Below are 12,020 nucleotides of genomic sequence, written 5' to 3'. Positions count from 1 at the left end.
GCTAATGCAAAACCTGTTATCCTACCAACTTTATAAGCTTATAAGAGGAATATTTAAAAATTATCCCCATTTTTGGGCCTTTATCCCCCCCCCCCCCATTATTTATGGCTTTGTCCAGATTTCCTGCTCCAAGATATTGAGAGGTATGACTGCAGGATGTTTTTTGATATGTTAGGAGCAGGACATATATCAGAACAGAGTAATGTATTACACATGTCCACAGTGCCATTCCTCTAGTCCCCAAACAGGACATTGTTGTTAAAGCAATAAGAATCCAACTCTTTGAATGACAACTGGGGAACATGCGATACTCATGTTGCCTGCACACCTCCCATTGCAAATAAATGCTTTTAGTCCCAAACTCCCTACTCCACTTATCATATGGCAGGTAAACTTGCACAGTACATCCAGCTAAGGAAAATGAGAATTTAAAAGCATAAATGGCTTCTACATTCCCACTCAAAAGTAAAAAAAAAAAAAAGCACAAATTATGTAGTTTTCCATTGAAAAGGCAAAAACATTCCATTTGCTTTGGACCAGCCAAAGTTCACAGCTGCACCATAATACAAGGTAAAGCATTACGCTTTCCTGTACTTTCTGGAACAATTTTGCTGTGTCACTCATTGAATGAGTAGACAAGTAGAAATGCCACAGGACAGATAAACCAAAGTCTGTTCTATTTTGTAATATATTATTTAATTTTACGTATTACATTTGCTAACCGGGAATGTCCAGCTGAGAAGTTCTACTTTCATTGGAGTCCTGGGGAGGAATAATCTGGACTAAATATACAATAATAGAATACAATCTGCAAGGCAAATTATAAGTATGTAGGTCATACAAATACTTATAACAGATGAAGTGAAAGGATAAAATGAGCTATTCAAATACTACAGTTGAAAGTGGTTACCAGATGATGACATATGCGGCCTTCATACATACAATATTTCAAATTTTACAATGAGTGATGTAACATATTCAAGGTGAATAATCAACAACCAGAAATGTACCAGCTTTAAAACAGACAAGTGAAAATTTATGAAAGAAATGCAAAAGAAGAAGACAGTGGTATTTATTATAGATGAGACCAAGGATAAATATAAACAGTACAGATGACTGAAAATGTGGCACTTCTTCGGTTGTGACCAATTAGGACTATACATTTAATCAATAAACTGAACACTTTTCTTACAGAGCTAAATCAAACATTCTCTGGGAGTGTATTCCACAGTTTGCCAATCTGACAGGCAGCAGTAAAGTACTATTTATATTTGAAATACCCACTAATCTGCCAATAGATGGCAGAAGTTCGTTTTGAGGGATGGGGAGCGAGTGGGAACTTGCATAATCATGCTACAAGATTCACTGATAGGCCTTTTGATTTCCATGCAGTGCCACCTCTGCTTATTCTGCTATCATTAGTGTATCACAATCACTGACCCAAGCATTTGGTCAACCTCTTAGAGCAAGATATCTGGACAAAGCCATACATAAAAGTGGGACAAAAGCCCAAAAATAGGGACAATTTTTAAATATTGCTCTTACAAACTTAGAACATTGATAGAATATCAGGTTTTGCATTTGCATGGATTTTCTGAAGGGTACAAAGTCTGAAACTCAAATGGTTGTCATTATTTTCTAACTCCAATCTTTAATGATTTGCCACTATTTTGCCAGAAAACCATAATTTTTATGAAAAACAGACCAAAAATATAAAACAAAAATCTGGACATTCTGCAAAAATCTGTACAGTTGAGAGGTATGGACTGTCTGGCTTTGCAGGTTAAATCTTTTAAAACATTAACTTTTAAGAGTTACATACAAGACAATAGCAGTACTGATCCCAGCACTACACCTGGAGAGATTCAAGAATACTGTTTCTATGTGCAGCCCCTGACAGAAGCTTTTTACGATTGATATAGCTTCACTATGAATAAATATCTGCCTTTTTGTGGTTATCCAGTTATACAGAGAGCATCTGTATATACTGTTTGGGACCAACGTTTGATTCCAAGGGTAGATCTGCAAAAGGAAGAGGGGATTAGAACTAGGTATTGATGCAGTGCCCACTAATGGAAAAACAGGTCTCACCATGGGCCATACAGCATGTATAAACATACATATGTGGAACATGACGGCATGCTTGTATGTCAGTGGCCCTTGAAATGGGGAGAATCAGTAGACAAGTATTTGGGAATGTGTATTTCTTATGCTCTATGGCATTATATATGCTGAAGAAGCAGATGGCTGTATCTCACTAAATATGCTTCTATGTACCTTATTCATAATTTCGCCAATATGGCTTAAATGTACTATTTTTCCTAAAATTGTATAATCTGCATTTTACATTTTGAAAGATTTTTTTTTTTAACATGCTATAACTGTGCTTGTCACCATTTATTTTCATATACCACATTTCATATACCACTTGTGGTCAGGGGTTGGCATAATGGTTAAGGTGTTTATCTCATAGACACAAAGTACAGGGTTTCATTATCACCTTACCTGTAGCAAGAAATGAGCAGCCCCTTGCTACACAGATGCAGATCTACAAGGAGTCCCAAGTTCATTAGTCTATTCCATCTTTAAAGGGATGCTGCATATGCAACTTTTAGCAACTATACCTCTGGACTGCTATGATTTAGGCAAAGCTCTAGGATTTTATGCCCCAGATTTACCCTTACATGTTTGAGGTTCCTCAAAGTCAGACCTGTTTATGGGTACATAACTCATTAAATAAAGAGAACCTTAACAAAGAAGCCTTATTACTAACTATATCAGACATAGAATATAAACACCTATTGTAAAAACTAAGTGCTTCTCTTTCTGACCCTTGAGTATGATATTTAAAGGCCAGTTCTATGCCTTTTAATGTTTGGAGGTGTGAAAGAACTCACATCTCATAGCAACTGGAACTCCAGCTGCCAACTAGTGCTTCTCCTTGACTTCTGAACTCTGTCCAGTCTCACCTCCCCAGAATAGAAGCCTGTCCTGTACTGACAGGGATGGTTAATTATGTTATGTTTGACTGAGAAGGAAATAAAAAGCTACATTCTTACCACAGTCCACTTCATGCTGCCAGAAGTTTTTAAGGTCATGCTTAACAGTCCAAGATGTGGCAGAGAATGTTTTCTCGGTCAGCATGCAGTGATGCCCCAAAGGAGACACCCCTGCTCAGATGATGATGTTTCCCATAGTGCCCATCCACCTATAACCAGCCAGACCTCTCCCCATTATGGCTCCACTCACAACAGCAGAGAACCCAAACTTTGGTGTGTGTCCCCTGCAAATCCCCTCACCTTTCTTCCTGAATGAGGTGAGCAAAGTGCATCTCAGTATTTCTTCAGCATCACTGTTGCTATTCTTGATAAACATGTAATATTTTGTACAATTACAAGAGACTAAGATGATCGGATATTCAACAGCAGCTGCCTGTGCTACTGTAGCAGTATTTTCATGTTGAACATATTTTTGTCCTAATTTTAAAGGACTCTGTGAGATCAACAATCCTTCAGACTTCCTCCAGTCATCACATTTTTCCTGAAAAAAAGTATATTACTAAAACTGCTTCTATTATGTTTGACTATAGACATGTACCCTCAGTAAGTGAAATGCAAAGCTACAAGTTAACACTAGAGAAAACTTTCCCCATCCCTTCTGCTTTAGAAACCATCAGTATTATTTATCCTGACACTGTTCCCCACTTGGGCATAACAGATAAGCTCTCTCAACTAGGCATCAATCCATATGTTACCAGATGAGTAGCAAACTGCCTCACTGATAGAAACCACCTAGTCAAAATAGGCAAAGCTACGTCAAGAAGTAGACCCGTAGCAAGTGGCATACCCCAAGGTTCGGTTTTGGGGGCTTCTGTTATTTGTGATATGCTTTTCTGAGGTACAGGCCAAAGCCAGTGGGCTATGGCTGACCAGGTTTGCAGATGACTGCAAGCTGGGTGCTGTCATCTATTCCCCTAGTGATGCAGACATTCTCCAAGAGGGTCTCACTCAGACAAATGACTGGTGCCAGAAACATGACCTCAAGCTGAATACCAAAAAATGCATCATCATCATCCCCTTTGGGGGAGTGATGTCCTCACAAATTATCACATTAATAACTTCCTAAGGACACAATCAGCCTTGAGGGATTTGGCACCCAGGTTGATAGCAACCTGACTTTTGACCACCATGTTGCTTCCATTGTACAGAAAGCCTTCTACATGACCCACCTCATAGTAAGGATATCTCATCCAGGGACAAGGAAGTTACAATATCCCTGTATTCTTCCCTTATAAGACCCATTATTGAGTACAACATCCCTTTCAGCACGTACCTTGCAAAGCACATGCAGCAGCTGGAGAGACCACAGAGGTTCCTCACCAGGAGAATCCAGGACCTCAAACATATACCATACACATATAGGCTAAAAGCCCTATCCCTCTACTCAGTTTCATACAGACTCCTCAGAGGTGACCTCTGTCTGACATACAAGGTGATCATGGACCCCACCTTGATGGGACTGCTGCATATCCGCAAGTCAAGTTCCAATCGAGTAACTCACACGTGCGGCCTCAACCTGGTCTGTGACATCAACAGGACTTGTTGGCGTAACAGATTTGTGTCTCAGAGACTCCCCCATCTATGGAATAGACTTCCTCTCCATGTCAAGTAGAGTATCTCTTTTTCATTTTTGAAGCACAACCTGGATAACTGGATGAGAAACAGAAAATATACCCCTGGGATTCCACCCATGTCCCTGCTGGACAGGGGCATCAGGTGCTGACTTGTCTAAACATGGGCTAAACTCTTGGCTAGGTTTATATGGGCCTCAGGGCCAATAGCCTAGTAACCTCCTATGATCCTATTCACATCTGTTAACTTAAGGTCTAGAGGGTGTTCTAGGACTTGCTGCATCAGGGATGGAAAACAGATCTGAAGAATTTATAATTTACTTTAGATTTGTAAATACAAAACATTTCTATTATTTACAACTGAAAAGTAGTGATAGGCATGCACTCATGGTACGTTCATGTGCGTGTACTTCAACATTAATTTACATATACTTCATTATCCTATGAACTACGAAAACATTTTATAGGTACATTTTTCTGGTGGTGGTGAAGTCAAGCTTTTACTGCTTTGTGGATAAGAAAAAAGTTACCATTCATTTATTTTAAATTACAAATACAATATTTCTTCTTTGGATTAAAAGATCAGACAGACTGCTATACAATGTTGTCATTAGACTGTAAACAAAAAGGGTGTTATTTCCACACAGCTGTCATCTTGCTTATATTCCGAGTATACAGTTCAAGAATTAATAGAAACATTTCTTAGATTTAGGAGTTTGAGACCACGTTATATGCAGTGATGGGGTATAATATACCTGGAATGAACATTTTTATGTGAGAAAACTATCTTAAGTTGTGTTGTTATGGAATAATTAGAAAAGAAAGTGAAAAGGATGATGACTTTTGGACACCTCCTATGACGGCTGTGATAATCCAGTTATATTTATTACTGTACAGAATGCTGCTTGTCTCCAGAGCAGAATATTAGAAAGTACTGGAACATTAAATAATGAGGCTCTCACTGAAGCTGTACTGAAATGTCCTTTTAAAACACAAGCCAAAGGGCTAATAAGGGTGAGAGGTTGGCATAATGGTTAAGGTGTTTACCTTACAGACATAGGATGCAGGGTTTGATTCTCACATGAGGTAATAAGCTAGGCTTAAAATAGCTCACAAGGGCAGTTAGCCTAGTACTAATCTATGAACCTATGAAGAAGTACAATCTAAAAAGCCATTTGTACTTAATACTAAGAGGTGGTATTTCAAGGCAACCATTTAACATAAAGGGGATCTTTAAATGCACGGTGTACAATCTGTAGTTGTGTTTCTATTAAGAATGTACATCAACATATTGAACTTCAGAAAGGAAGCTATTTAAAGCTGTACATTTTTTGAAAAAAAATAGGTATCTGTGTTGTGTACACACATGTGTGAAAGTTTATATATTTATATTTTTGCAAAGCAAATGATGCACTTATAATGTTTGAACATTTATTATTGACAAGACATGGTGAAACCAGAACAGGTAAACATTTCAATGAAACACTATTTTATTGCCAGGAATCATACAAGGTAATTGTCACCAGTAGGATGATCCAAGAACTGAGGCGAAAAAACGGAGATCGCAAACCAGAAATAGTGAAATACTATCCAAATGCACTTTATTCCACCAGTAGGATGAGTATTTAAATCATGGAGAAAAATTGACACATGGACAAACCATTCCGCAAAACTTCAAGAAAGATATAGCCAAATTAGGATCTTCGTTGTGTAATACCTTAACCCTCCTGTAGTGGAGGCCCATGAGATATATGCAAGTGACCACTTAATAACATACCAGTGATTCAGTTAAATGGCTTCAGAATTCTCATGAGTATTTAAAGTCTTTACATGTACATTCAGCCCAGTAAAGCCATCCCCACCAGCTGTAGACATACCGTGTTCCTATCAAGTTTGTCATCATGAATGAATACGATCTGCTTCAACACCACCAATAAAAAGACTGCCAAAGTTACCACAACTTAGACAAACTGCTGCTGTTAAGGCATCCAACATATACGAAATCCACCACCAGTAATAGTTTTCCAAAATTTATTAACACAGACAATCCAGGTTGGTTAAGCGCTTTCACACACTACAGCGTGTGCTTCCTCAAACCAAGTTTGTCTAATTGGTGGTTTCTGAAGTTTGTCATCATGAAAGCTGGGAAAGACCTGTATTCAAACTGAAAGCTGCTTTCTTAGTGGATGGCATATTGCCTGCAATTTTCTAATTTACATTTTTTTTAGAATATTGCATACTTTTATTTGTGAACTTGGCAGATCCTACAAAATGTAAACCATCTTAGACGATGTAACAGAAACTTAATGTATATAAAACGGAGTCAAAATGCACAGCTGAACCAAGGCAAAAAGCTCATGTATAATAATAACAATAAATGCATCTCAAGTAGCTTTCAACATCACAGGACTTGACATTATAAGTACATGTAACATATCAGTAATGTTACAGGTCGTAAGGTTACATGGGATTCCAATTTAGATTCAGAGACACTGGTTAAATTGGTCTGTAACCAGCTCTGACACTTACATATGCAAGTGAATGCAGCAACATCTGAATAACAAGACACTGAAGCAAAACAACTGATAAAAATGCCACATCTAAGAGTCCACTTCTAGGACTTCGGCATAGCAAGTAGCATACAGACATTTACCGGCTTACTCCTGGACAATAACTGACCATGAGGAGACTAGTACCATGTTTAGTTAACTGTTTCAGGTAATGAGTTCATCCAGGTGGGTAGTGGCATATGTAAGAAATTATGAGGACCATGGTGACAGGCAGGTTTATTGTGAAAATGGTTAAAAGAGTAAATACACAGAAAAAGGAGTAAACTGGATAAGCCACTAATAGGGAAAATTTGATATACTGTCCCCGAGGAATACCACATTTTTTGGTCCTCCTTGGGACATCATTTTCTCCAGCCCAGCCCCAGTGCTCCATGTCCACACCAGATCTACTTGTTTGTCTCCTACCCCCCCTCCCAGAATTACTTCGGTATCAGTGGGGCTGGTCATGGATCCTAAGGGTGTTCAGGGGGATTTGCCATCTCTACTAGCATCCCATTTTTGTATTTTCTTCCATTAGTTGCCCTACCCACTCCCTGCCATGCTTCCCATGCTTGTTGATTCATCTGTGGGCAACTCCCTTCTTTGGACCATGTTCCCTTAAGAGCACTTCGTCAATGAATACCCTCCCTTCAGGACAGGCACACATATCCCTCCATACTGCTCCATCAGTTGCCCATTCTTCTAATCAAACCCAGGTAGATTGGGCTGTAGTTAGACCACTTAGAACAAGGCTGGAGCCACTGAATGCTGCATATCTACAAGATCTAAACAGACAGTGTAGGTCAATTCTTTTATTTCTTTCTGGTAATTCTAGAATTCTTTCTTCCTATGCTTCTACCCAAATCTGAGCTTCATCCATGACCAGAAGCTCTACTCCCATATTTTTTTTCCTTTTAAATATCAACCTCAAGCAAGCTATCATGGAAAGTAGATTATATAAAACGTATGAGAAAATTATAAATAAAATCAAAAAAAGCATTTGATAATAACATTGCTCTCCGCATAATTCTGTGTTTAGGCAAGGTTTATAGGCAAGTACTAGGCTAGCTGCCCCTGTTGACCATTTTAAACCTATAAATTTTTCCCTTTGTGAGAATTAAACCCTATGATTCTTGTTTGTGAGGTAAACACCTTAACCAACTCCAAAATTAATGAATTTGTCTGTGCCAATGCCAAATCTGAACTTCCAAGTGTCAGAAAAATCTTATTTCTTTCATGTCCAGCAAGATATGCCATAGGAAAATTAATGTTTTTAGCACAGCTTGAAGATAAGGCTGAGACAACTGAGGAAGTTACTAAAAAGATTAATACTCAATTTCCAACAGAATTTGTAGCTTTATCAACATGTTTCCTAAACAGAACATCACTGTATTCACTGCTAAAAAGTGCAATGGCTTCCCACAAGGTGGAAAACTGATCTATTACTTGGATCTTAACTTTTAATGGTTCTAAATACTGAAACCCTTGCACCCTTTGCCTCCAAACTGACCTGCAAATCTTTTCCTAAGCTCAGATATTACAACCACAAAACACAGATGTCATGCCTCACTTTTATAAACTCCTCAGACATTACAATGTAGTAAATTATCACTTTTCTCTTGGATAAAAGTAATGGGAACCATTACCTCCACCACTGAAATATCAAAACAATCATACCAAATTCAGATCCAAACTTGGATCTAATCTAATAGAAATAAATTGTAAATACTTTACAACTGGTAACATCTTACCTTTCTTAATTGGTTTTCTCTATCTAGTGACTTTCTTTATTTTTCTACTGACAGCGAGCTGACAAAGACAATAACATGTTGGAATTATTCTACATCACCATCTCATTTTATATACTTTGATATATATATCAAATTACCGAAGTAATTCTGGGAGGGGGGGTAGGAGACAAACAAGTAGATTACCTAAAATCTCAGCAAACTCGCAAAAATTGCCCACAAAAATTCTGGGCCAATATAAATGAACTACTACAGCCTAGTAAACCTACCACACCCAACCCACAAGGCTCTGACACAATGAACCACAACCAAATTGCCAACGACTTTAATTCCTTCTTTACAGACACAATTCATACGCTGGCTAGTCAACTCTCTACAAATGACACAGTTACATCTAAATATGACTTAAAGCCACCTCCCCCTTTTCTTTTCCAACCTGTCCCCACAGCCTACATACTCTCACTTATCAAAAAACTCAAACCTTGTACCCCCTCTGCTGACTTACTACCCGCAGAATACTTGCAATTAGCAGACAGTTCCATAGCCTACCCAATTTCCATACTCGTAAACAGAACCATCACAGAGGGATATGTCCCAAAACTTTGGAAAATATCTCATATCATCCCTCTTCACAAGGGTGGAAATTCTACTGAATTCTCAAACTACCGCCCTATAGCCCTACTCTCTCCCTTATCAAAATCATGGAAAGATGTATACACAAGCAACTGCTAAACCATCTTCTCAAATACAACTTACTTTCTAATACCCAGCATGGCTTCAGACCATCCCATAGTACCACCACTGCCCTCCTCTCCTTTACAGACACCATCAACAAAAATCCACAACACACTTTCCTCAGCTCTCTTCCTAGACCTGTCAAAGCGTTTGACATGGTAAACCACCAAATACTCATAAATATCCTCCAATCTATGTCACTAGACACCCAACCCATTAACTGGTTCAAATCCTACTTAAACGACCGACACCAAGCAGTTCTCTGAAATCCACCCTATCTTCACAGCTTCCTGTTACCATTGGTGTTCCCCAAGGGTCTATATTAGGTCCCCTTCTGTTTTCTTTGTTTATCAATGACCTACACCAAATAGTTCCACAAGCTACATGCATTCAATATGCAGATGATTCCACACTCATTTGCTCAGCCACAACAGTACCTAATCTTCACTCCCTTACACAACACATATTTAACTCTGTTGAAGAATGGTTTTCCCAATGCTGTCTCCTACTTAACCCCAAAAAAACCAAACTCCTCCTCTTTACAACCTCCAGTAAATCTCCTCCTATAGACTTTACAATAACATCTAAAAATGGCACACCTATATCTCAAGACCTCACGACTAAACTATTAGGAATTACCATAGATAACAACCTTAACTTTGATATACATATAAACACCTTGAAAAATACTAACAAAAAAATAGGCTCTCTCTACCGAATCAAACCTTTCCTCACTCCAGACTCTAGAATTACTATTGCTCAAACCCATCTTATCTCTCCCCTCCTCTATGCCTCCCCCATATTTACAAACCTATCAAAAAAAAATCTTCTGAAATTAGAGAACTCTTACCACAATATAGCAAGATTTGCTATAGGCAACCCATTCAAAACCCACCATTGTATCAATCTAAAACTACTAGGCTGGCTTGAATTTCAGCACCAGCTTAAAATCAATCAATTAACCATTGCCCATCAAATTCTGCATCAACCTGACAAAACACCTATACTATCTACCCTTATCCACACCTACCATAACCTAAAATCCCTAAGATCTGCACACAAACTACTTGTAAATATTGATAAATCAAACAACAAAGCTGGTGACTCCCTCTTTTCCAACACTGTTGGAAAACATTGGAACCTGCTCCCCTCTCAACTTACCACTATTCCCTCTAAATCTCTTCAAAAGAAAATTAAACTCCACCTCAAATCTCAATGGATGTGCCCCTGCACTAATCCTGACTAATCACTCTATGCCATCAGACAAATCCCTTCATCATGAAACAAAAAAAATATATATATATTTTTAAAATGTAAATTTTTTTTATGATGTTAACTGTATAACCTTGTTTGTAATTTTTTGTCTCAATTTGTGTGTACTCTTTGCATATTGTTACCCTTACTTTCTTGTAATATCGCAAATGTACTTCTTCTTAAACTCTGGAGCTTAACTCCTCGGGCCTCTACTGAAAATGGACATGTATCCAGCTAGACTAGCCCGGTCAACAAATGTAAAATAAATAAAAAATAAATATATATATATATATATATATATATATATATATATAATTTTTTTAATTCTCTGAATATTTGTTTTAAATATACAATACGTTTTTTGGTATCTCAAGGCCAAGCCTGACAAGGGTCCAACTGGATCAGTTCTCTACACTAGTAAAATCAGAATAAGCCAATGGTGAAATTTCTTTAGACTTCTCTGCTGGTTAACTATCAGTAACACATGTTGTATTGAAAAAAAAATCTGATTCCCTAGTAGGCTTAAAAAATATTTGGATGAGATGATTCTTAGCCAATACTTCTAGAAATATCAACCAATGCCTGTTAGTGGCTCTGATTATCCTGATACACGTTTGAAAACTGGAAACTCATCCATTAATAAAAACACTTGTTTAACACTTATCATAGGAGTCTTACTATGTTTTCAGTTATCACTTTTGTTACCTGCCTCCAATTTTCCCCCCAAAAGCATCATCAATTAAAAAAAAAAACAGATAACCTCTGTCAAAAGTTGATAGGCTAGAGGGTAACTACCAATGGTCACTGCAAGTTTTATCCATGTTTGTTACAATTTTATCTTCTAAAACCTCCAATACCATGATTTTATTATTAATGCTATATACAATGAGCAATTTAAGATATGCAAAACCTACTGAAGGATCCTTTCCCCTATGCTGTTCTGAAATGGATAGGTGGGATATAAAAAATATCTAATCTGTTTTGCCAGTATGTTGGCTAACCATGAATCATTACCTAGAAGTATCAACTGAATATCTTCCCTGGCAAATAAATTATTATTAACATGGTCCTTGTATACTATATGCATCTTAGGCCATTGCTCCT

The sequence above is a fragment of the Protopterus annectens genome, chromosome 7.part0 (assembly GCF_019279795.1).
Source record: "Protopterus annectens isolate FY-2018-M chromosome 7.part0, PAN1.0, whole genome shotgun sequence".
Lineage (NCBI taxonomy): Eukaryota > Metazoa > Chordata > Ceratodontiformes > Protopteridae > Protopterus > Protopterus annectens.
Note: the sequence above shows the minus strand (reverse complement) of the source record.